Source organism: Eretmochelys imbricata, chromosome 3, assembly GCF_965152235.1.
Source record: "Eretmochelys imbricata isolate rEreImb1 chromosome 3, rEreImb1.hap1, whole genome shotgun sequence".
Classification (NCBI taxonomy): Eukaryota; Metazoa; Chordata; order Testudines; family Cheloniidae; genus Eretmochelys; species Eretmochelys imbricata.
Genome location: NC_135574.1, coordinates 102896548 through 102923378, shown reverse-complemented (window position 1 = coordinate 102923378; position 26831 = coordinate 102896548).

Genomic DNA, 26831 nt, shown 5'->3' with positions numbered 1-26831 from the left:
ACACTATGACTGGAGAATTGCTAATATAGCACCTATATTTAAGAAAGGGGAAAAAAGTGATCTGGAAAACTATAGGCATGTTAGTTTGACCTCAATTGTATGCAAGGTCTTAGAACAAATTTTGAAAGAGAGAGTAATTAAAAGACACAAAGGTGAACGGCAATTGGCATAAAAGACACCGTAGTTTTACAAAAGTTAGATCAAGCCAGACTAATCCGATCCCTTTCTTTGAGAAGATAACTGATTTTTCAGACAAAGGAAATACAGTAGATCTAATCTACCTGGATTTCAGTAAAGCATTCAATACAGTTCTACATGGGAAATTATTAGTTAAATTGGAGAAGATGGGAATTAATATAAAAATTGAAAGGTGGGCGGCAAGGAACTGGTTAAAGGGAAGACGACAACACGTCATACTGAAAGGTGAATTGTCATACTGGAAGGAGGTTATTACTGGCGTTTCTCAAAGGAACTTTTACTACAAAAAGTTAGGCACCTAGTGAGCTTAGCCATCTGCAGGGTTTGGCAGTGTCTGAGCAGAGTTTTGTGGATCACAGTGGTGCCTAAAAATGGGATTTAGGCACCGAAACCTAATAGCAGGTTAGACTGTTTAAATCACCCTAAGGATTTTGTACATATTTTCCAAGAGCCTTCAGGTATCTGGACAATCAACATAAGGGACCAAATCCATCCCTGCCATTGATGGAGTTGTATCTAGCTTATTTCCAGGTGAGAGGGAAGAGGAAAGGCAATCTACTAAAAGTATTACGCATGGAGGCTAAATATAGGTGGTAGAGTGAATAGTACATTTGGAGAGAACACACTAGGGGGCTCTTTCTAAATAAATATTTTAGTAACTTGAGACTCATGCCTGTCTTATACTATTAGTAGGGCCCTACCAAATTCACAGTCCATTTTGATCAATTTCTCTGTCATAGGATTTTAAAAATAATAAATTTCATGATTTCAGCTATTTAAATCTGAAATTTCATTGTGTTGTAATTGTAGGGGTCCTGACCCAAAAAAGGAGTGTGTGTGGGTTTTTTCGCAAGGTTATTGTGGCGGGGGAGGGAATGTGGTACTGCTACCCTTACTTCTGTGCTGTTGCTGGTGGCGACGCTGACTTCAGAGCTGGGCAGCTGGAGCGCGGTGGCTGCTGGCTGGGTGCCCATCTCTGAAGGCAGAGCCACTGCCAGCAGCAGCACTGAAGTAAGGGTGGCATGGTATGGTGTTGTCACTCTTCTGCGCTGCTGCCTGCAGAGCTGGGCCCTCAGCAGCTTCCACTCTCTGGCCACCCAGCTCTGAAGGCAGCGGTGCAGAAGTAAGGGTGGCATGGTATGGTATTGCCACCTTACTTCTGCGCTGCTGCTGGCGGGGCACTGCCTTCAGAGCTGGGCACCCGGCTAACAGCCACCACTCTCCGGTCACCCAGCTCTGAAGGCAGCGCAGAGGCAATACCACGACCCCCTTAAAATAACCTTGTGGCCCCCCCTGCAAATCCCTTTTGGGTCAGGACCCCCAGTTTGAGAAACACTGGTCTCCCCTGTGAAATCTGGTCTTTTGTGTGCTTTTACCCTATACTGTACAGATTTCACAGGCAGAGACCAGATTTCACGGTTCATGACACATTTTTGGTAGCCATGAATTTGGTAGGGCCCCAGCTATTAGGAGGAGAAAGATTAAAATTGAATCCTTATGGCTAACGCATGGGCCATGAAGTCCAGTGATCTCAGTTCTGTTCTTAACTTTAGTATGCACTTCCTATGCAGCCTTAGCAAAGTCCCTAACACTGCTGCACCACTGTGCTGGACCTGTTGTAAATTTCCCCATCAGTGTAATATGGGGATAATAGTAGAGGAGTCTTGCAGGGCTTCATTCCTTAAAGTTTGTAATGGGCTTTGAGCCCTTCTCAAGGAAAGTGCTGAGTTAAAAGCCAGTATTATTATTTTCAATAACCTACCTACGGCATGCTGCACGTCAGTATCATAAACAGCTTCACCAATAGTTAATTTGGAAGTAGTTGAAAACAGCCCTCTGTGAGCATACTTATTTGCATGAAAATTTAAAGTGATTAAAATAATGTTGAGGCTTTTAAAAAAACAGAACTGTCAGCTACGTTGCAGAGGTATATTTTATTGTTGTATATCTATCTTGAAAAACTTTTAAAGCTTCTTTTCCTTATTTAGCTGGGTTTGGGAACCAACTGATCATTATGATTTTTTGTTTTACACAGTATTTCTTCTCCTCTCAGACAGTTCCAAAAGGCAAGTTTCTTTCAAAAAAATGTGCCCTCAAAAATAATAATTATGATATTGAGTTTTGCTCCTCGAGATCTTGGGTGACTGTTGATGAAATCTTTTTTTTCTGTCCTGTTCAATGGTCAAATATTATTCAACAAAAAATGAATCCATCTATTTATGTGGGTTTCTTTCCTGGCTGTAATATGATTAAAGAAATCATTTCTTCAGTAACCTGCTCTAATACAATAGATTTCAATGACTAAGCTAAATATCCTTGTGCCTTTTCCTTGCTTCCAAAGACAACTTTCAGTAAAATTCACCCCTGTGCTGAGGGCCAGAGATGTCAGGACCTATGCACCACTCCCATTTAAACTCTTAATACAGCTATGAAGGGCCTGATCTTGCAAGCTGTTGCGCACCTTCTTTGAGGTGCTGAAGGCCCTCAATTTCCATGAAATCAGGATGCATCTCTTCCTCATTCTGCACCTGCACGTGGGTTAGAATGCTGGCTATGGGAGGATATCCCAAGCACTGCCAATACTGTGATAAGGGACTTGTTAATAAGGGACTCTTTTTTCTGTAGGGGTTATAGATTTTAAGGCCAGAAGGGACCATTGTGATCATCTAGTCTGTATAGCACAGGCCACAGAACTTCCACAAAATAATTCCTAGGCCATATCCTGCTGCCCCTTGTCCTATTGGTGCCTCTACCAAGACAGACAGTGGAACTGGGATTTCTGGACACCCCGAAAGAGTTTTCAGGGACCCACCTGGGAGTGCCTCATTCTGATCAGGAATTGTGCAAAGCTGAGGCTAATTAGCCTCACAGCCCTAAAGAATGCAGGCTAGTCTCATGAGAGAAAGCCAGTCAGTGAAGGTATTCTGTGTTTATGCTGGTGAAACTGGGCTCCTTGAGTTTCAATAGCAGGTATGTGGTGAATGTTCTTCTGCCCTTTGTTATTACAGAAAAATTAATAGAATTCAGTTTTTGAAAAGAACAGTTGCAAGTTACAGAAGGCAGCCCAGATGTGTCTTGAGTCATGAACTTCTGTTTATGTTGTTTACAAAATTGGACTTTGCAGAGTATTAAGGGGATGTGGCTAAATTTGCTGGTCTGTGCTCTTTTGGTTAAACAAGTATTCTTGTAACGAACTAAAAAAAATAGATTTTTTTTACAATTTTAATTTGGTTTTGTTGAACCCAAGCCACTTGGGGAAACTTTCTTGTTAGTTGCTCAAAGAAGGAGGCAGAATTCCATGGCATACGAACATATTAAGCTGCACTCTGTTGGGGTTATGTATAATTTTACTTCAGAAAGCTACACTGAGTACACTGGTAGAATAACAACTTGCATAACTAGAATTGGGGATAAAAACCTTTTTAGAGGAGTCTGGGAGTATCCTCCCCTGGGCAATCTGATTCCAAATGCAAATAACTTGCTCTTCAGAAATAGTTCTGAGTCCCAGGGATGGGTCACCTCTAGCAAAGATGACTTAGGAATATGTGGAGAAGGGGTAACTCTAATATCTTCAGTTTGGTGTTAAAACCTTAACAACTGGCTTTTGGGAGCTCCTCTGCCATGTGGCGTGGCTTTATTTCACTTCTGTCTAAACTCTGAGACAAGCTAATGTCTGCAGTAAAATGGGCCTCAAAGGGTTAAGTCGGTTACTCAGAGTATTGTGGTAGTATTCCCTTCCTTTCTGGTTAGTTAGCGGGTGTTTTTCCCCCACTCTGTTTGTTAGTTAAATAAAGCAGCATGTGCCTAGCCTGCAGTCCTGTAAGTAGAGTATGTTCTCCTGAGCAGGGAGCAGTCCCCTTTACAGAAGAACTTAACCATGATTTCTCTGCTTCCCTCCCCTTCTCATGGATGGTGAGTAGTCAGAGTGGGGCATAGGGAGCACCACAGGGCAGTACACTTTACCTTTTTAAGGATAGGAGCCTGCAGTTCTGTTTTTTTCACCCTTCCTAGAAAGAGAAAAGCATTTTAGCTAGCACATTTCCTTTAGCTTGCACAGTTGTGTTGCAAAATAGTAGTTTTTTTAAAAAAACAAAATCCTCAAACAATAATTTGTCACCTCTTCTCTTCTCCCCGCCCCCAACAGAGAGAGACAACAACATCTCTGACCTCATCGCTAATGATTGCAATTACAATAATAACATCAAAATGAGAATTTGAGACAAACCAGAAACTGGTTTTCTCCTCACAGGATGGGCTCAGGAAGTGACTTTTAATTGCCTAAGTAGAGACATGCTTTAGTATTAAATTTTATTGGATCGCTTTATTTATACAGGAAAAGCTCTCTGAGAGAGCTGGCTCCATGGCAGGCTTTCAGGAGCATCCTGTTGTCTGCTCTGTGATAAAGTTACTGATTACACAAATATTGTGACCTCAAATTAAGAGAATAGCCATGTTTCTTTTCATGTGCCTCTCCCCAGGTTTTACCAGTCTAATATGGAACCAATCACATGGAGGCTCCATCCTGTGAGGAGTGGTGTGTTCCTAACTCTCATTGACTTCAGTGGAAGTTGAGGGCCCAGTGAGCACCCTGCATGATTGAGGTCATAAACGAGTTCCCAGAAGTTACCTACTACAGGACAGGCCTAACAAAGAAAATAACAGAACGCCACTAGCCGTCACCTTCAGCCCCCAACTAAAACCCCTCCAACGCATTATTAAGGATCTACAACCTATCCTAAAGGATGACCCAACACTCTCACAAATCTTGGGAGACAGGCCAGTCCTTGCCTACAGACAGCCCCGCAACCTGAAGCAAATACTCACCAACAACCACATACCACACAACAGAACCACTAACCCAGGAACTTATCCTTGCAACAAAGCCCGTTGCCAATTGTGCCCACATATCTATTCAGGGGACACCATCACAGGGCCTAATAACATCAGCCACACTATCAGAGGCTCGTTCACCTGCACATCCACCAATGTGATTTATGCCATCATGTGCCAGCAATGCCCCTCTGCCATGTACATTGGTGAAACTGGACAGTCTCTACGTAAAAGAATAAATGGACACAAATCAGATGTCAAGAATTATAAAAATCATAAACCAGTCGGAGAACACTTCAATCTCTCTGGTCACGCAATCACAGACATGAAGGTCGCTATCTTAAAACAAAAAAACTTCAAATCCAGACTCCAGCGAGAAACTGCTGAATTGGAATTCATTTGCAAATTGGATACTATTAATTTAGGCTTAAATAGAGACTGGGAGTGGCTAAGTCATTATGCAAGGTAGCCTATTTCCTCTTGTTTTTTCCTACCCCCCCCCCCCCAGATGTTCTGGTTTAACTTGGATTTAAACTTGGAGAGTGGTCAGTTTGGATGAGCTATTACCAGCAGGAGAGTGAGTTTGTGTGTGTATGGGGGTGGGTTTTTGGAGGGGGGTGAGGGAGTGAGAGAACCTGGATTTGTGCAGGAAATGGCCTAACTTCATTATCATGCACATTGTGTAAAGAGTTGTCACTTTAGATGGGCTATCACCAGCAGGAAAGTGAATTTGTGTGGGGGGGTGGAGGGTGAGAAAACCTGGCTTTGTGCTGGAAATGGCCTAACCTGAAGATTACTTTAGATAAGCTATTACCAGCAGGACAGTGGGGTGGGAGGAGGTATTGTTTCATATTCTCTGTGTATATATAAAGTCTGCTGCAGTTTCCACGGTATGCATCTGATGAAGTGAGCTGTAGCTCACGAAAGCTCATGCTCAAATAAATTGGTTAGTCTCTAAGGTGCCACAAGTACTCCTTTTCTTTTTATAAACCTCTCTGAGTCACAAAATCTTACGCTAATTTATTATCACACTGATGGTGAGTAAGTCAGTTAGCTAACTGCTGACCCAGCTTGTCTAAACATACCCATGCTGTATGCAGTGTAGTTTGTAGCTGTGTCAGTCCCAGGATATTAGAGAGAGAAGGTGGGTGAGGGAATATCTGTTGTTGGACCAACTTGCGAGGGAGACAAGCTTTTGAGCCACACAGAGCTCTTCAGGTCTGGGGAAGGTGCTCAAAGCATCACAGCAAAATGCCAGGTGGTACAGATTGTTTAGCAGAAGTAGTTAACAATCTGTTTCACCGGACATTTTTGCTGTGATGCTGGACGTCCTTTCCCAGAACTGATGAAGGGCTCTGTGTGGCTCGAAGGCTTGTCTCTCACATAAACAGAAGTTGGTCCAATAACAGATATTGCATCATCTACCTTCTCTCTACACATACCTATGTTCATGTGTGAGTCTGTTCTTTTATGATAGGATTTAGGTGCCCCATTTGTACCTCAGGTAAAACCAGCTGCACCCAAGACTAACCAGAAGGATGTACAGTATGAAATTTACACTGCTGTGGAATAATCTGCCGTGAGCGCACCTTTTAAAAAGGGCTGGACTGTTTTATGAGCAACACTCCAATTTGCATGCAAAGTAAAGGATAATCAGATCTCAGTTCTGTTCCTGTGGATTAAGGAGTTCTCAAACTTTTCATAATGTGAACCACACTTTAATAGTGATTGTCTTGTGAATAAGTCTTCCCCCATTCGTGACTGTGTAGACAAACCCTTCTCATTCACAGTCAGATGCACTACTTCCCTACCCTGTTCATGAGTTGCGTGGGTGGGTGGGTGTGGGGAGGGGGGATAAAGGGTGAGATTCTGTAATGTGCCTTTCTGACTGCAGCACAGAATGTGCAGCCTAATGGAAGGGGGTGCTATAGTAGCTTTTAAACCACCTTTGTGTTCTGATTCTGGGCTGTTCTAGGGGCCTGATAGGTATATTGTGAGGCTAATTTAATACTTTTAAAGCGCTCTGAAAGGCTGACAGATAATAGACAATTTAGAGATGCTACATATTATCAAAACAGTGTGTGAGTTTAGCATGTCTTTACTTGAACACCCAGTCTCATATGTTGACTTCCAAAGTATATGAACAACTGCCTGTCCAGGCGTAACTGTAGTCATTAGAAAGAGGTGGGCACTTATAATAACTAATACATAAATCACTGGTGCTAGAAGAGAAAGGGATTAAAAAGGATATATCTGAAAAGGAAACAGAATAAAATAGCAAGAGAGATTTTCTGTGAATTCCAAATTAAGGCAGAGATGGCCTTAATTTCAAGTGTCCCAAGCTAGACAAGAGTACCCGTATGGGTGCCCCATAATGGTAGCTGCTTGTTTCAAGTGTCCTTAAAGATGACTGCAAACTATGGAAATGATTGGTTGGTTTTTTTTTTTTTTTTTTGCTTCTGGGTGCTCCTGTCTGCTTTTCTTCAGTGAGCACTGTCCCTCCTTCACTGCAGAGAGGAGGAAAAGCAGAAGCTGTTCTGACTTTCCTTTTCAGTTAGCACCATCTAATGAAAGCTGCTTTACTGGAGCCCAAATAGTCTTTCATTTCCAGCTTGCTATAAATTATATAAGGTTCTTACACTGATGTGTAGTCCCTTTTTAAGGTGGCAGGCTGCCAATGGTAAGAAATGAAATTCTGCTGTAATGACCAGGAGGATCAGAGCAGATTCCGGTGATGAAGATGTTTCCTAATTACACTTAGATAACTGATTAAAATAATCTGTTAGAAGTTAACATTTTTATACAGTATGATGAGTTTACCACTAGAATCCCCGTCCCCTCGTACAATAAGGACTCTGAGCATTTCTCTCTCTTAAAGAGTTTGACAGAATAATTAGATCCATTCAGCAGCCGCAGCACTGGCTGCAGAGGATGACAACAGTGGCAACAATTGCTGAATGTTAGAGTAACAAATGAGGCTGGATCAAGATGAAAATTCATCAACGTGGGTGGGTGTCCCAGATGGACAGGAGAGAGAACATCATAATTACGTAGCATAATTTACAGGATCCATTAAAAACCAAACACTCAGCGCTGAAATGAATAATAATAGAAAAGAAGTAATTTCTTTGCTGGGAAATTGAGCTCTTGCATCTCCTATCTGGTCTGGCCAGCCTTCCTTAACGTCACTTGGTCTGTAAATTGACTCTGACAACTGAGTTTAGGAGCAAAATGTAGCTTTTTCTCTTTAAAAGTGCATTATAAAACCTGAGATGTATAGAAAACTCTTCATTTTCTGTATACCGTTTCAGTGACAAGTTTATCTGGGATTTAAACTTTCTCTTCAGTGTTGTAACCCAGACTCAGCACTGTTGTGCTAGGCCCGCAGTGATTCTCAACCAGAGGTACACGTACCCCTGGGGTTCATAGAGGTGTTGTAGGGGGTACATCAACTCATCTAGATGTTTGCTTAGTGTTACAACAGGCTACAGAAAAAACACTAGCAAAGTCGGTACAAACCAAAATATCATACAGACAATGATTTGTTTATGCTGCTCTACATATTATACTTACATTTCAGTGTATAGTATTTATATTTCAATTGATTTATTGGTAAATTATATGGTAATGACAAATTAAACAATACTTCAATAATTGTGTGCTGTGACACTTTTTTGTATTTTATATCTGATTTTGTAAGCAAGTAGTTTTTAAGTGAGGTGAAACTTGGGGGGTATGCAAGACAAATCAAACTCCTGAAAGGGGTTCAGTCATCTGGAAATGTTGAGAGCCACTGTCCTAGGGCAATATTGACTGTAAACAAAAGAGGAACTACCAGTTCAGTTCCCATGCTCCTTGCTGAACTCAACATGTTATAAAATGTGAAAGTAGCTAAGATTTTTATGGGCTTGTCAACACACAGCATTTAATCCAGAATAAAATAGAGTACAAATTTAAAGCATATTAACTATTACTGATCAACTCTAAATGTGGATTAAACTAGTTTGGAATAAGGCACTTCTATTCCAGAATGAATATCCACAAATGGGGTTAATTAGGATTAGCTATCCTGGAATAAATCCCTGTGTAGACAAGTCGTATGTTTTAATAACCTAAGGTGGTGTTAGTAGTCCAGGTAAAGTAACTTTACACCATATTAAAAAAGTAAACTGAAATTTGCTCCCTTTGCTTGTGACCAGATCAGAATGGCAGTGTTTTGCACCTACTTCACACTCACTGTTGTAAAAGAGTGTGCAGGACAACAGTGAATCAGGCTCTGTGAAGGTAATGACTAAAACCAGTTGTAAAATTAGAAAACTGGTGTTAGGGACACTCAAAACGCTGCAGCACAGCTCACCACAATAGAAGTTCACAGACCTAGAATAGTCTTTGAGTTATGACCTTTGAGCTTTTGGGGGATGTTGGTGATAAGTGGTGGTAACAGTGGCAGTGCTTCTAGCAGATGATAATCTACATCAGACAAGATACCACTGTCCAAGGATTATGGGTCAGTAACAAATCAGGTGTATTGCAAATAAGAGCTGAGGTCAGAATTTATTTATTTTCTTGGATTGTGTGGAAAGTTCTAATTTCTTGCTAGACCCCACTTTTGGCACCTGGCTTTTCTCACTAGAATGGGTGACACCAAAACCCTGGTTCTCTGAACCCAGGAACTTTAGGGAATTCCAATCTGGTCACAATTTTGTGGGCTCAGCACCTGTATATATTAAGCAGCAGAGAAATACATCATTACAAGAGAATGGCCCTCTTCTGAGCCAGGCTGAGTCGGAGTACAGACCCAATAAAGGATTTACATAAGCCCCCAGATGCAGATGAATGAAAGCTTGCAGATCCTTCTCAATCCAAAAAATAGTCTATGAAAAACGTCATCCAGGGTGCAAGGAGGATGAAGGGGGAATTAGAGAAGACTGTTATCCATGTGTGACAGACCCAGCAGCTGTTGCACTAGAAATGAACTGTTGTCATGCCAGATTCTGCAAACCGTGCAGGGAAGAGAGGAGCAGGCATGTGAAAAAATGACAGAGACGATTAACACAGACTTTTGTTTACTATCTGATTTTTTTCTTTAAATTAACCCCTTCATTGCCTTTGGAGGTTTAATATGCGTCCTGTAACACTGCATCCATGTCACCCGTTGGACGTAATTTATGTGGACTATCACCACATTACTAGCTGGGCCCTGAAAAGGAATGGCATGTGAAATAGGTTTCACAAAGAGAACTAAAATGAAACCTTCAAAAAAAGATTCCCAAAAGTTAGAGAAATCCCCCAACTCACATGTTGTAGGAAGGTAGTGTGTTTTTTGTTTTTTTTTCAAAAGCCCACAATCCTGGCAGACGAACATCTTATTTTATTTGTGCAATACCTATTTTATTTGCCACCTTAGTATTAGATAAATAGACATTAACATAATTAATTTGCTGCAACAAAATTTGTATTGGAATTTAGTGCTCGTAAAAGGTGTTAGGCTGTCAGCTGTATGGACTGTCTGCTGGAAGAGGAACATTACCAGTGCAGTCTTCCTCACAGCGCCCTTAGACCAGAAAGCCTAGCTCCAGGGCTTATAATTCAACCTCCACTGTTGGCCTCTTTAGTACTGGGCTTTTCTAGTGAAATGGGTACTTGGGTATACATTCTTGTATGGGGATGAGATGCTCCAGGTAGGATTGGAAACTGGGAATTAAGAGTTCTACTCCTGTCTCTGACACAAACTTTGTTTTTGGCCTGCTGAACGTCTCCACAGGCCTTACCCAAAGCTTGCTCAAGTCAATGGAAAGACTTCCACTGGGCTTTGGATCCTTAGTTGCTTTTGCTTCACCTTCCCCCCGTACTATGAAGACGGTGCTTCCCTAATAGGGTGTTGTCAGAATTTCCTAACGTTAAAGTGTTCTGCTTACTTTTAAGTAGTATGGGTACACCCATCCACTGCAAAGAAGGAGGCAACTATTGTGGAACTAGCTATATATTTGCAACTGAAAATATTTTTGTGACAAAACCAAGCATTATTTTTACTGTGACTTACTAGTCCTCTAGTACCTGAAAAAAGATGATGAGAATGATGGCACAAATAATTACTTTTGTGTTTAAGAACCTAGCGATGCACCTGAGCAATCTTTGGGACACTATTTTTGTTTGTTTGTTTTTTCCTTCAACAGTATCTCCCCACCCTCCCTCCAAAACAAAGACCATGATCATATCCATTATGTAGGGGCAGAAAGTGCACTAAAAGAGGTAGGACTGGAAGTGAGGACAGAGCATGCTCATAACTTTATGCTAGGCCAGGGACTGAGTATATTTTAAAACCAAAATATTTGAAAAATCATTTTCCCCTCTCAGTATTTTATGGCTTTATCAGGGGTCCATCATTCTGGTATCTTGGCACAATGCCAGAATCTGAGCCTGTATGAGAACCCCACAGCTTTCAGTATGCATTTGGTTTGTGTATTAAAACCTGGGAGCTTAGATTACAGGGGGTGGGCAATGGTTTAGTCTCCTTGTGCTCATTTAGAGGACATACACACACTAGCAGACCTGATTTATTTGGCTGACTGGCTGGAAATTGCCAGCATCCTATGGGTTAATTGAAAGGCTTCCTTTAAACTACTTACTGAGGTGGTTAAGGAGTTACAGTTCTTTTCAGAGACTTACTGCATTACCCCATTTCAACAGTGCTGAACGGATGTAATATCAAAGAGATTTTAATAGGTGATAACTATTGCTGGGAAAATATTATTTGTTCTCTATCTAAACCATGTAAAGTTTGTCCTGATGCTAGACGTCCGCTGGAAGAGGAACATTACCAGTGCAGGCTTCCTGACATGCACTTTCTAAATATGCATCATCATCATCAAACTATATCATAACTTCTGGAAGTTGATCATGGTTGCTCAAAGGATGTCACGCTGCATAATGTCTCCTGGTTTCTTCTTATTCTTCTGATATAAGCGTTATTATACTGACCACACTTGCTGATATTCTCAATGGACAGAATCTCTCAAGCTAATCGTAACTATCAGTGGTCAGAGATGTTTAATACTGTTGTCCAAACTAGTCAGCTGTTGCAAACCTCAAGGCAATGCAGGAGTAAGAGGATGTCCTGAATAATTTGTGGATCAAGGCAAAACGCAGTCCAACGGGGCATGAGAGGAACGTGTTTTAGGAGAAGGTTTCAATTACAAAAGCAGTCAGGGGGCCAAGGGGACATTCTGGCATGGACCCTATGGCACAGCAGGAATTTGGAAGGAAGCCTCCAAGGGCCTGATTTTCAAAAGAGCTGAGTAGATTGGGTACTGATAGCTTTTGAAAAACCTGGTTGTAAGTGTCACGATGGGAGCTGCTGCTTGCTGAGCTTGCTTGAAAATCTGCCTGCTCATCTCTTTCCCTGAGATATCTGATTCTAGTTACATGTTGCTGCGGCATACAGTCTGTAGGATAAAGTTTTCAAAAGCACTTAGCATTGACCTAACTCTGCTTCCATTGATGTCTGTGGGAAAACTCCTGTTGCACGGGAGCAGAGGTAGGCCGTCACTGAGTGCTGCTGGAATATCTCCTCCTATATAGCTATGTAAATGAAGAGTTATGATTCTGTTAGGGTGGCCAGGCATTCGGTTTTTGACCAGAACACCTGGTTGAAAAGGGACCCTGACGGCTCCAGTCAGGCTGTGTGAAAGTAGAATGAATTATATTGAAATTATAATTCATTAAAGAAATGCTACTTGAACAGTTTGTTGAAATATAGTTGTCAGGAAGAGAAATATTAAGGAGTGTGAGACAATGGGTCCTCAAACGTTAGTATGCAAATAAGATATGTATGTATATTTGTCAGTTTCTGCTTCCTTTTGTCTCTTATGTTAAATTGGCTTTCGCTTATTTATATAAATAAGTTAATTTGAGCCTCAGAGAGGGGCTCATATATCTGGGTGCATTGGCAAAACGCTTTGCTAATAAACAGAGTGGTCTGACAAATTATGTGAGTCCTGAATCTGACTTTGACAATTTGGAGGTCCCACCGAGATGGCAACTGTCTTCACCGGGGCCGTGTGACTCCTGACTGTTCTTAGGACGGCCGTGGAAAGCCGGCACCTGGGCATTTGACCCGAGCGGTCCTCCACCAGAATGGAAGGGTGCATGACCACAGTGAAGTCTACGCCATCGAACCTGTTGGTTCCCACTCTGTTCTGGTAGGGATCCCAGGATCTGACATCATCAATCTGGTCAGGTAATTATTTCTGTGTTTTGTCCGGACTGAGGACTGTCTTGTCTCTGTGTCTATCCGTCCTCCCTGTGGTGTGTTTGAGTCTGGGCGCCGTCTCCGTCCGGGGATCGGCTGACCAAAGGGTTCCTGTCCCCATGGTCTGAGTAAGTGAAATCTGCACAATCGCAGCCGCACCGTGCCTTGGGTAAAACCCTTGGTGTGAAAGCAAGGGCGAGAGAGGCAGTAGCCTGTGGGCTCCTTTTGTGTGTTGCACCGGGCATTGCTCTGATGAACCCAACTTTCCTTCTTGTGTGATTGGTGTGTAAAGTCCTCCTGTATGAGTAACCAGACGTCTAAGTCGGGACAGTTCCCTAAAGGAACGCCGGCTCATTTTATGTATTTTAGGAAGGGTCCGGACTCCTGTAAATTTCTGGAAAAATGGTCTAGGTTAACTCAGGAGAATCCCAAAATTCAGTGGCCATGGTTAGGCTCTTGGGACAAAGACTGAGTAGACGTCTTAAAAGACAAACTCGGCCAACCTAAAACTAAACTGGCAAAAGGAGAGGTTGATTGTTTCATGCAGTGGTGGGAAGAGGCAAATCATAGGTGGACAGAATCAAAACTTGCCTCTCTCAAAGATTCTGGCTTCTATCCCACCAGATGCAACTCATTTTACTATTGATGACTTGTACTCTGCTTTCTTTTCTGTCCCGGTTCACCCTGACTCCCAGTTCCTGTTTGCCTTTTCTTACAAGGGGCAACAGTACACATGGACCACACTGCCTCAGGGGTATACTGAAAGCCCGTCATATTTTTCCCAAGCATTAGCCCGAGACCTTGCTGACCTTGTTTTCCTGTCCAGGTCCACACTAGTCCAATACGTAGATGATCTACTCCTCTGTTCTCCTTCATTGTCTGCCTCTGAAACTGACTCTTTAGTGCTCCTTACTGCCCTAGCAAATAAGGGTCATAAAGCTTCTCGCTCTAAACTACAACTCTGTCAAGTTTCTGTCACATACCTTGGCTTTCTCCTCTCCCAGGGTTCCTGTGCACTTTCTGCCACCCATGTCCAAGCTATCCTTAGCTTTCCCCAACCCCGCTCCCCACACCAGGTCCAGAAGTTTTTAGGCATGGCTGGATTTTGCAGACAGTAGATTCCCCAATATGCCTCCCTTGCAAAACCTCTCCAGGAACTCACTCGATTCTCTGTGCCTGACCCCATGCCGTGGCCCCCTGAGGCCAATTCTGCCTTTGTTTCCTTCAAACAGGGATTGGCTTCTGCCCCTGCCTTAGGGCTGCCTGAATATTCTAAGCCTTTTACCCTTTTCTGCCACGAACAATCTGGGTGTGCACTCTGAGTTCTCACTAAGATGCATGGAGAAAAGAACCGCCCAGTGGCTTATTTCTCTGCCACTTTAGACCCTGTTGCTCAAGGCTTACCTCCCTGCCTGCGTGCTGTGGCTGCTGCAGCGCGCCTAGTCGAAATGTCTGATTCCCTTGTTCTCCGCTCTCCTCTTACCCTCCTGGTCCCACACTGACCTCACCCTCCTCCAAGACTCTGCCCCAGAAACCGAGAGAGAATCCTGGGTTGCCCAAGGTTGCTCTCTACATCCCGATTCTCTTTGGCGCTCGCCTACTGGTGCTTTTGTAGCCCCCTTTTCACTCTACCCATCTCTGGCCGCCCTGCTACACGGTGTTTCGCATGTCAGAAAGGAGGGGATGGTCTCTGCTGTAACTAAGACAGGATGGTGGCCCCCACCCCCCCATTTTAGCTCTTTTGCAGCCCGCCACTGTGCAGCCTGTACCATTTGCTAAAGCAATAGTATTGGTAAACCTGTAAAAGCGGTCCAGGGGTTCTGGGGTCTGCCTCAAGCACCGTTCTTTCATTGGCAACTTGATTTTGTACAAATGCCTAAGTGTCAACAATATGAATTTATATTGGTTATGGTATGTTTATTCTCTGATTGGATTGAAGCCTTTCCTTGTCGCAAGGTTGACTCACTGTCTGTTGCCAAATGTTTGTTAAATCATATTATGCCTGCCAAGGGAATTCCTGCTACTCTGTCCAGTGATCGGGGTACACATTTTACTGGACAACTTGTTCAACACCTGGACCGTGTATTACATATCAAACACCTGTTGCATTGTCCCTACCACCCACAGAGTGCAGGTGCAGTTGAAAGACGAAATGGTGTACTTAAGAATAAGCTTGCTAAAATTTGTGACTCTACAGGATTAAGCTGGCCAGTAGCCTTACCATTAGCCCTTATGGACATGAGATCCACTCTATCCCAAAGGCATAAATTAAGTCCCTTTGAAATTGTTATGGGACGCCCTATGCGAGCTATGACTACCATTACTCCCGTTCCAGATTTGAACTTGACTCACAGTGCGCTCCTTCAGTATTGCAAGGGACTAATGCAAGCTGTAAGTCACTTCCATTCACAGGTTCGAGCTGCCTGGCCCACGGAACCCACCTCCGACGCTTGCCACAACCTCGAGCCAGGTGATTGGGTCTATGTACGGCGCCATCATCGAAAGCATGCCTTGGAGCCCTGGTGGAAGGGTCCTCATCAGGTACTGCTCACTACACAGACGGTTGTTAAACTATCTGGCATCACAGCGTGGATACATGCTTCACAGTGTAAGAAGGCACCATCCCCAGAGAACCAATCATCACCTCAGGACAACGCAGAGCCAATTTTGACTCCAGAAGAAGATGTAGAGGAACAGTCTGCAATACCTTACAATCTACACTCTCATAAGGGTTGCCAGAAGCAGACGCTGTTCCTCGGCTGCTGGTATCTTATGGTCTGGGGAGACCACGATGACAATTCTTTTATCCAGCAGCAGGTGTGGATAGCTCAGACCCTTAATATTTCTAATTGCTGGGTCTGCAGCCACATCCCAGCCCACTCTCAAACTGGTGTTCCTGTCCTGGCTAACCCACTCAAGTCCCCAGACCTCACTGGAGGGCCTCGTCCGTTTAACAAAATATGGAACAGCAATGACACTTGGGAAGTGGTGGGAATAAATGCATCTAAATGGATAAGTGTGGTGGAGGGAAAAGGTCATTGGTGTTGGGTGTGTAATGGGACAGGGCTGGATCTGGGGAAAAGCCGTTGCCTTCAGCATATTGTTGCCAATGGTGTATGGGATTATTCAAACAAAACTAAAAAGTGGTGGGCCGGGTATGGAGATATGAATCTTTTTCTCAACCTGGGATCAAACAGAGAAATCAATCTCATGTTCTCCCTACAGTCATGCAATTAACACCACTCCTCGTAAGGAGAATTACCCTGTACCCTTTGGGGGCTACTCCTCCTCCTTTGCAAACACCTATATGACAAATGGGTGCAACTGACCCTTCCCGGCCTTAATAGGCCATCATTGGGTGTGCAGGACCAGAGCTTATACTGCACTACCAGCTAATTGGTCAGGAATCTGTTATCCCACACGACTCTTCCCACAATTCTGAGTGCTAGGAACCTTCCCTCGAGAACGCCTCCGCAAATTCAGGCGAAAAAGAAGGGACATAACAGATGCCCAATGGTATGTAAATAACATAAGCCCCTTAACCTGGGAAGAGGCCACTGGCAGTTCCTTCATACCATTAGGGGGAGTAATACACCATGCAAAAAGGCTCCTAAGGATACAAGCAGTAGTTGAAATAATGGCAAATGAAACCGGAGAAAGTTTAAGAGCCCTGGCCAAAGAAACAGGGACAATCTGACAGATAGCCCTCTAAAACCGTCAGGCATTGGACATAGTGCTGGCAGCAAAAGGAGGGACTTGTGCTCTCATTGGAAAAGACTGCTGTGTGTATATACCAGACAACACCAATGAGGTAATAGATCATGCTAGCCACTTAGAACAAATCGCATATCTTCCCCATGAAGAGCCAAGTTCTTTATGGAAGTGGCTAAGTAACCTTTTCAATTTCTCTGGCATAGGAAACTGGTTGTTTCAGGGAGCCCTAACTCTCCTGTTTGGAATCCTAATAATTTTTTATGTTTTCAGTTACTTTCCTGTTGTAGCCAAAATTGTGTCAGGCATGCTACACAGATAGCTGCCCCAAACCAGAGTGCTAATTTGATGATTTTAAATATCACTGATGAACAAAGAGAGAAAGAACGATTGATATGTGGAACCCAGTCATTGTTGGTCATTGCGTAGCTTGACCAAAAGGAGGGATTGTGAAAGTAGAATGAATTATATTGAAAATATAATTCATTAAAGAAATGCTACTTGAAGGGTTTGTTGAAATGTAGTTGTCAGGAAGAGAAACATTAAGGAGTGTGAGACAATGGGTCCTCAAACTAATTAACTTAGCGTTCCTACTGAGCTAGGAGATTGGTAAACGTTAGTATGCAAATAAGATATGTATGTATATTTGTCAGTTTCTGCTTCCTTTTGTCTCTTATGTTAAATTGGCTTTGGCTTATTTGTATAAATAAGTTAACTTGAGCCTCAGAGAGGGGCTCACATATCTGGGTGCATTGGCAAAGCGCTTTGCTAATAAACAGAGTGGTCTGACAAATTATGTGAGTCCTGAATCTGACTTTGACAGCTGTTAAAAGTCCAGTCGGTGGTGCAGCGGGGCTGGTACTCAGAGGGATCCCAGAGCCTGCACCCCTGCCCCACCCTGATGAAAATGAGCAAATGACGGAAGGAGTGGGAATGGAGTGAGTGGGGGTGCAGCCTCGGAGAAGGGAAGGGCAGAGGTGGGTCTAGGGTGTTTGGTTTTCTGCAATCAGAAAGCTGGCAACCCTAGGTTATGTACACTGCACCTGTCAAAGTAATGATTGTGTGTGGCAGGGATGCTGCTGCAAGTCAATCCCAGGTGGCAGCACTGTACTGTGTACTTGGGTGTACTTGGGTGTTGGGTTTAGTGTGTAAGTGCTGGATGGTTTTTGTGGCCTGTGATCCACAGGAGGTCAGACTAGATGATCTGATGGTCCTTTCTGGCCTTAAACTCTTTGACTGACTGTCTCCCGTGGAAACGGATTTATTTATTGTTTCCCTTAGTGGGTAATAAGTTCTTCAGACTGTGGGAGCTTTTTGTCTCTGGGAAGCCTCACAACAGCCCATTTGGAAAAGTGATATCTCTAAGTAACAGAGTTTGCTAAGTAAGAAGAACTGTCAGTGGACCTAGCCATTTCTCACCCTCCCCTCCCCTTTAAATCTCATTGTCATAGTTACAGGGCTAACTGCACCTCTGTCCCCTTCCTGGTATCTGCATGCATCTCCTCAGGTGTCATCCGCCTGGCCTTTACCTATCCTGGGGTGGAATTTATAATTTTCCCACTCTTAGACCAGGGCCTGGGATACAGTACCCTGTGTATCAACTACTGTTCTTAGCTCGCAGGTTTGGCTGAATTTAGGTATTGGCAGTTCCTCCCTTCGGGAGTCTGTGACCAGACAGCCCTCCTAAACCATTGTTTTGTTTGCTTTGCAGTAGGAACAAAGGATTAGAGAGAGAGAAGGATTTTAAAAACTACAAACATCTACATGCATGTAGACTATATATAATGGCTGATGGGAAAGTAGGCAGGCCTAACTTCTTCAGACATTCCCAGTGGGACTTGGTTTTCCCAAACAATTACCTCCCCTGCCTTGAAGAGGGTCTCTTTTAAACCCTGTTATAGTTCTTCTGTGTTTCTGGGCTTTGACCCTTCTGGTTAAAACCAGTCCTATAGGCTCAGCAGGAGATCAGGCAAAATCATCAAAGCTAATCTTCTAGTACTGTCTGCTAACAACTTTCAAGTGTTTGCTGAGGAGTGGCTATCTTGAGCCATTCTTTTCCTTCCTGCCTGTGTTCCCAAAGAGCCCTCCATTGAATTAACCCAATATATTCATATAATACGCCTCCAGTAACCTGGCCAACATATAGTATTCAGAAATTATTACAGGGCAATTCCAAATCTGTCTCCATGTTTTTTTTTTTTTTTTTTTTTAAGGGATCCTGAGAGCAGAACTCTTAAAGACATAGCATGGGCGCACCATACCTTTCTGTGTCCCAGGGTGATGTTCCCCTCTAAACGTTAATTCCTTCTCTACGCTGGGATTGCCTTCTTTTGTACGTTGTGCATGAATGGGAGAATATGCTGACTAGTATATATGCAAACCATTTAATGACCCCTCCATCTCTTCTTTTCTTGGGGCACCATTTGGTCTTGCTAATCCTTTCCCAGAGCTAGGGTGACCAGACAGCAAGTGTGAAAAATCGGGACAGGGGGTGGGAGGTAATAGGAGCCTATATAAGCAAAAGACCCAAAAATTGTGACTGTCCCTATAAAATCAGGACATCTGGTCACACTACCCAGAGCAGAAAGAAGATTAGTTAAGGCCCCGATTCAGTGAAGCATGTGCCTAATTTTTAACACATAAGTAGTCTATTGAAGTTAATACGGCTATTTGCATGCTTAAAGTTTGGCAAGTGCTTACCTCATTGAATTGGGATGTACGTTTCTGTGTTTGAGGGTTAACTCAATGAGCAAATGTTGTAGATACAGCACAGCAAAGCTGGGAGGAGAGATTAGAGTGCCCCCCCCACCCCGCAATGTAAGAGGAAATTTAATTCTTCTTAAGCTCCTGAAGGGATGTGTAAACTAATCGTCATTCCTCTTCTCCAGCTTGAACCAGAAAGAAAGAAAGATAGTCAGTCTGTTTATCACAGGGGTGGGCAAACTTTTTTTGGCCCGAGGGCCACATTGGGGTTGCAAAACACTATGGAGGGCTGGGTAGGGAAGGCTGTGTCTCTCCAAACAGCCTGGCCCCCACCCCCTATCTGTCCCTGCCCCTCACAACCCCCCTGGGACCCCGCCCCCTGACAGGCCCACTGGGACTCCAACGCCCCCCGTTCTCTAACCGTGCCCCCCCCCAAACCTCCGCCCCATCCAACCATTCCCTGTCCCCTGACGGCCCCCGCCCGGGACCTCCCGCTCCCCACCCCCTTATCATGCCGGAGCCAGCCACGCCGCCACGCTGTCTGGCAGGAGTGGCGGGCGAGAGTGCTGGCGGTGCAGCACACTGAGGCTCCGGGGGCGGAGGAACAGCGGGGGAGGGGCCGGGAGCTAGGGGCCGGGCAGGCTGTAGTTTGCCCACCTCTGGTCTATCAGCTACTTCCTGACGACTGGTTTCTTTTAAACCTCAGCCAGCCCAGCTGTGGCCTGAGTACTGGAGTCTTTTCAAAGTGCGTGGAGCAAGGGGTACGCTCCTCCTCCTGTGTTGTCAATGCTCAACTTGAAGGGAGGGGTGGGATGAATGTGTTGTATCTGTTGGGGCGCACCCTGCTCTCTGGACACTGTTAAACAGTCCCTGCCAAGGGAGACTTTTTTATCCCTACCATGTAAAGGTACTTCTGAAGAGCAAATATATGGCCTTCAAATCGGACGAGCTTTTCAGTGCAATCAAAATGTTCATTTGGGGTGGACACACCAAACATCTTATGAAGGTTTAATTCCCCTCCACTTTTCTCACTGCGGGTTACTCAGAGCTCAAAGCCCTCCAAAGGGAGCTTTTCTACTGGTTTCAATGGCCTCTTTGAACAGTTTGCCAACCCTTACAGTGTCTGTGTCTCTATTTAATCTATTTCCACATGTTAAGTATCCTCACACCTGCTTGTTAACTGTCTAAATGGGCGATCTTGATGATCACTACAAAAGTTTTTTTTCTCCTGCTGATAATAACTCATCTTAATTAGTCTCTTACAGTTTGTATGGCAAATTCCACCTTCTCTGTATGTGTGTATTATATATATCTTCTTACTATATGTTCTATTCAGTGCATCCGATGAAATGGCCCACGAAGGCTTATGCTCTAATAAATTTGTTAGTCTCTAAGGTGCCACAAGTACTCCTGTTTTTTGTTTTTGTTTTTTTCATGTCTTTATTGTCCCTCTTCTTGCTCCATAGCCTGCAGGACACATTGAAGTAAATGGAGTTGCCTCTATGCCATCGGGGGAGGGAGTATGATAGCTCTGTTGACAAAGCAGCGTTCAAAAAGTTCTGTGAACAGTCCTCAGAAAATCTGCCTAAAACAGTCTTTCCCCCCAGAAAGAGCTGTCTGTATTTTTGAATTTCCAGTGGTACCAATTAAATGCTGATAGATTTATTAATGAATGAAGTATTCTGCAAGGATTTCTGCTGCAAATCTCCCCTGGAGTTAGAACAGCTGTTCTGTGCACTCTGACTCCTTTGAACCTTACCAGAAAGTTCCTTTGTTAGTGTTGAGACAAACCGCTTTTGAACTGTTTGTGCATCTCATCTATTTATAGCAAAAAATAAAATAATATAACCCCAGAATAACAAAGCATGTCTACCAAATACACTAGCCTAAAAATTTGTAAGAGCAAACAACAGCCAGGGATGAATCTGACATCAGGAAACAAAGGCAACAGGTTATCTTTAACCTGCAAGCTTTCCTCATGCTGCTGCAAAGTGCTTTCAGCCTGACGTGGGCATGCTATGAAAGCAGCTAGCCTTAATGTGGCTGACTGTGAGGAGGAAGGGTGATGCTGGCTTTGAGTCCTTAATGCATACCTCTTAATACAGGTAGAGTTAGGTATTTGTTTTTAAACTAGCAGTTTATGAGAGGCATTAGCGCAGTACTGATCTCAGACAAATCACTCGATCCTGCTGCTATTTCAAGTGAATGGTAGTTTCACTGATGATACTGATGGTAGGAGGTTAAAGCTTAATGGTTTTTAAATGGCTGCTCCCTACTGGTGGGCCTGCTCCTGCAAAGTGCTGAGTGCCCTGAACTTCCAAGTGGGCTATCAGTACTTCACAGGCTGAGGCGTGGTGTTCTTGGACAATAGCTGGACAATCCCCAAGGAGACTACCTAAATTCTTGGGGCTCGGTCTGCTGGCAGCTCAGGGAGAGGCACACTGACTCTGGTAGGGAGGGGGAGCCAAGGCAGACTCGGAGTCTGCCTGGCAACCAATAGGGAGCTCAGGAAAGGGGAGAAGCCATTTTTGAATCAGTCTGCAGCAAGTCAGGGCAAGGGTGGGACTGGCTGTGTGGGGAGCTGGTGGGTCCCAGGCCTGCATGCAGGGTTCCCCCTGAGAACTGGCCTTTAGGGACCTGAAAGCAAGATTCCCTCAGCTGGGCTTTTCCCTCTCCACTGATGACTCCCAGTTTGTAGAGTTTTGCTGGGAAACTTTCCCCAGCCAGGCTGAGTTAGCTCTCCAGCTCCCTAGGTGAAACTAGTCACCACATGGTCAGCTCTGCTCTGGCTGCTAGTCCAGGGCTGCTGCCTGCTGTGAGTCTGGTTGGACGCTGGGCTAGGAGATGACAGTTTGGACTTTAGTGTAGTTGTGTAATCTGCACCTTGAGCCCTGCACCCCTTTGTGGTGAGGGGAAATCCTGGGACCAGAAGCAGCCTGACTCCTGCCTGAAGGGGATCCTTGCCGGCAGAGATCAGCTCCTCTGCAGTGACCGAGGAGTCCAGAGTCATCTCTGATCCTGAGGATCATACATGGAGTTTGTGAGTGCACCATCTTTTAGTTAAGGAAATTGTTTTGGGGACCCCCTACTCCCTGAACTGTGTCCTCAAGCCAGGGAGTAAAGGTTTGGGGATTTTATAACCCATTGTATATTAAACCTGTGGAGGGATTCACCCCCTTCTCCCACTTGTGAGTTCTTTGGGCTGTACTGAACCCAGTGAGCCACACTGCTAAACCACTGCGGAGAAGATATCGTGGTCATAGGTCATCAAGGGCCCCAACAAAGTACGCATACCAACGGAAAACGGATCTTACATTTGCTACATCAGGTTACGTGACTGGGGAAAGTCACAGGTATTATCAGCGTGGGCACCTGTGACCCTAAGAATAGTGTTTTATCCTGTTACGTTATGTTTGTCTCCTGTTTACTATAATTACTGTGTTGAATATGTTCAGTGTGTTTGTGTTATTTCTTGGGAGTCTCCAACTATCTGGCAAGTAAGTGGAGGTTACCCTGTGGTTAGAATTTTCCTCCCAAGGTGCCCTAGTGACCCTGCCAGGAAGGGGCAAGGGCAGGGTGGAGGCTCCGCCAAATAAATTCATAGGGAAAAATAAAGAAGGTATACCCTGCTGAGTGGGTGGCAGGATCCAGAAGAACCCAGACCTGTCCATCAAAACCGGTAAGCAGATTGGCATTCAAGAAGGTAACCTAGTGGAGATGGGGCGCTACATACATGATTCTGGAGTTTGCTGTTTTTTCTTTTATCAAGGAAAGTTTTGGAAATACTCAAGATGTTACACATCTTCTGTTCGCACAATCTGTCTGAACGCTTATCATATGCATTCATCTTTAATTGCAATCCTCAGAGAGAACCTAGGGTTTAAAAAGTCACAAAGTGAGCACTTGATTCTGCTGCAAATTCTAGACATCTAAAGACTTCGCTCATGAAAACTTGAAGCAAAACTCAAACTTTTTAGCAATTTAATTTTTATTTTTATTTAAAAACACCCCAAAAGAAATATCAAAGGGATCTAAAAATATTTTTTTTATAAATCAATATGTAGTCATGATCAGAAGTTTCTTTTACAATATTAGAGACATGGGATTTAATAATTTAAGGTTACTGTTTTGTCCTGGTGACTTTTAAGTCACAGACAGGTCACAGCTTCCATGAATTGTTGTTTGTTGCCTGCGACCTGTCTATGACTTTTACTCAAAATAACGGGTAGTGAAGGGGGCTGCCACACACCACCCCCCTCCACCTCCTGGGGCAGTGGCTGCGAGCTGCAGGGCCCCCATGGCGATGGCCGGGAGCTGAAGTAGAAAAAGTCATGGTGGTCTTGGAAAGTCATGGAATCCGTTTCATCCATAAGATTTTTATCTTTATTAATATATTTGGGACTGAAAAATTAGCATCTTAGAACGGGTGCTCTATTCGCTGTTAATATGAAAAGTTTGCGGGGGACTGGCAGTGCTGCAGAAGACAACTAGCTCTCAGACAACAGGTAGTGCTGTGAAGTACCTGGGGAGGAATTGTCTCATGTCTCTCCTGAGTGACCCCTCTGATTGTCACATGCTATTGGTGAACATTGAAGGTAGAAAGTTGTGGTCAGCTGAACACCGGGCCTTCTAAGAGGGAGTTAAAGAGAACACTTGGGAGGGAAGATCTTCCAGAATCCCAAAGAGACAAGAGTCAGGATGACACTCACCCTTTTCTTCTATTTGTTTCTGGTTGTCATACTTGGCTGATTATGACTGTTTGTATTGTGGTCTCACAGAGGAGACCCGGTCATGGACCAGGGCTCCGTTGTGCTAAGTGCTGTACAAACATAGAACAAAAAGATGATCTCTGCCCCAGAGAGCTTGCAATCTAATAAATATAATCTAATCAAATACAAACACAACAGGTTAATACAACACAGATGAGAGAACAATGAAACAATACTGGTTTGCATGATAGGCAGTGGTTTGAGCACACCAGCTATAGTGTGTGAAAGTTCCTTTTACTCTTATAGCAATTACCAGTGGTGGTAGAATAGGATCTTGATTTCTGTTTTCATTTTTATATGCTAAGCTAATTTATGGTCATAAAGAAGACAAAAGTAAAGGTCTTAATTAGTAAAGGACTAATGCATTTAAGTTTCCCTGATGTAATTCACTATAATATCAACCACGCTTTCTCACTGTATGGGTCAAAAGCTGATATCCTTGTTCACTTTTTTTTTTTTTTTTTTTACACAAACCTTATTTTGCCAAGCTCCCATGGACTTCATTGACTTTTTTTTTTTAATGCTGTCCAGTCTAAACACAGTGCTGAAATCAAGGGACTGACCCAAAGAGTCCTGAAGCCAATGGATATCTTCCCATTAACTTCAGTGAGTTTGGATCAGGCCACAAACCAAAGAATGTCAAGAAACTTTAGACGTTAGATCTAAAATGGTTGGGGAGGTATCCAAGAGCTCCAATATTCATTGAATAGAAAGAGCACATTGGTTCAGGAGAGGAGCTGGGATTAACCCCATAATCTTTGGCAAAAGAGATTGGTCTGGGCCACACAACTTGTATAGGGATCCAGATTTTTTGAGGGGAGGAATGGTTTCAGGATACAAACATCCAGAGTTTTTGTTCAGCGTATTCTAGACATTGGGCCAACCATGAAATTTGAATCAGAAACCACACACCTAACAAAGTGTTTGGGGGTTTGGATAAGGCCCATCTCTATTTTGTAATGTTACAGATGTAACATTTTGTTGTTGTTCTCTTTAAAAAAAAAAAAAAGAAAGTGATTTTAATGCTTGCTGGAGAAGTTCATTTAGCTATGGAACAGAAAGAGCACGGGCAGCAATGTGTTTCCCCACACTGCACTACCAATTTACTTCGAAACTTTTTACCTCAAATTCCCCCCTCACCCAGAAACAACACCTTTAAATGTGAGAGGACAGCTCTGGTGTCAAACCCATTCAGTCCTTCCCTCTCCTTTGAGACTTCCAGCAAGACCACCAACCGGTAGCCTTTGTGGCAGTGCTTTCTGTACTACGGTCAGTTGTCCCTGCAACCAGGATTTGGACCACCACCTCATTTTACATAAACTGCTGAATCAGCAGGTAAACAAAATATCAGTCACTACTGCATTCAGCTGGATTTGAATTTGTGGCCTAGCAGTAAAAGGCTCCATAATCCACTCAGTCTTCCAGCTTTCAACCCCAGAAGTCCTTTGTCCCCCTAGACCAGTGGTTTTCAAACTTTTTTTCTGGCGAGACAGTTGAAGAAAATTGTTAAAGTCCGCAGCCCAACGAAGCTGGGGATGAAGGTTTTGGGGTGCAGGAGGCGCTCAGGGCTCGGGGCTCTGGGCTGGGGATTGGGGCGCAGGTTTACTGTGGGCGGCTCCCGGTCAGCGGTGCAGCGGGAGTGCTAAGGCAGGCTTTCTGGCTGTCCTGGCACCACGGGCTATGCTGCGCCCCAGAGGCAACCAGCAGCAGGTCTGCTCCTAGGCAGAGGCGCGCAAGTGGATCCGTACGGCTGTCGACTGCAGGTACTGACCCTCCCCCCCGGCCCCAGCTCCCATTGGCTGATTCCTGACCAATGGGAGTGTGGAGCTGATGCTCAGGGTGGGGTCAGTGCATGGAACCCTGTGGCCCCTGGCCTAGGAGCCGGACCTGCTGCTGGCTGCTTCCGGGGCACAGCGTGATGTTAGAACAGGTAGGAACTAGCCTACCTTAGCTGGGCAGCACCATTGACGGGACTTTTAACAGCCCGGTTGACGTTGCTGACCAGAGCCGCCGCGACCCAGTGCCTTCCATTCCACGACCCAGTACTGGGTCACGACCCGCAGTTTGAAAACCACTGCCCTAGACTCATCTGGGATATGCAAGATGCACTAGTCGTCTGTGCAAGTGAATCAATGCTACCTAGGAAGAATGAGGCTGAATCAAGAGGGTTTGGGCTACATTAACTCAGAAAATTATCCTTGTTGTCCTGGGGTTTTGTCTTAACCTTAATATTGTTTGAATGAACTTTGTAGCATTTAATATTGTATACCAGCTACAAAAGAGGAAAAGCATGCTATATCTGTATTTAGACAAGAGCTTGCCAAAAAGTTTTTTTGTCTTGCTTGAATTATCTATTGAAAGTAACTAGG